The 491-nt window shown below is 40.1% G+C and overlaps 1 pseudogene; it reads left to right on the forward strand.

Annotated features, from left to right (window-relative positions):
* Positions 1-491, forward strand: part of LOC106144210 — a 4,853-nt pseudogene that overhangs the window by 454 nt on the left and 3,908 nt on the right.

Consider the following 491-nt stretch of genomic DNA (forward strand, 5'->3'; position numbering starts at 1 on the left):
AAAAAAAAAAAAAGGAAATTGCCTTGGCCTGATAGGGCAGAACTTAGGTAGGTGGAAAAGACAGAACTGAATTCTGGGAGGAAGAAAATAGAATGAGAGAGAGACCACGGGTCCATCAGAGACAGACACTGGGAATTTTACTCAATATGGCACTGCCACATGGTGATATACAGATTAATGGAGATGGGTTAAACTAATATGTAAGAGTTAGCCAATAAGAAGTGAGAGCTAGGGACTTGGGAAATGGCTCAGCAGTTAAGAGCACTGACTGCTCTTCCAGACGTCCTGAGTTCAATTCCCAGCAACCACATGGTGGCTTACAACCATCTGTGTTGAGATCTGCTGCCCTCTTCTGGCCTGCAGGCATATATGCATGCAGAACACTGTATACACAATAAATACATATTTTTTTTTAAAGAAAGAAGTTAGAGCTAATAGGCCAAGTAATATTTTAATTAATACAATTTCTGTGTGATTATTTTGGGGCTAAG

This window comes from Microtus ochrogaster, chromosome 2, assembly GCF_000317375.1.
Source record: "Microtus ochrogaster isolate Prairie Vole_2 chromosome 2, MicOch1.0, whole genome shotgun sequence".
NCBI classification, from domain to species: Eukaryota; Metazoa; Chordata; class Mammalia; order Rodentia; family Cricetidae; genus Microtus; species Microtus ochrogaster.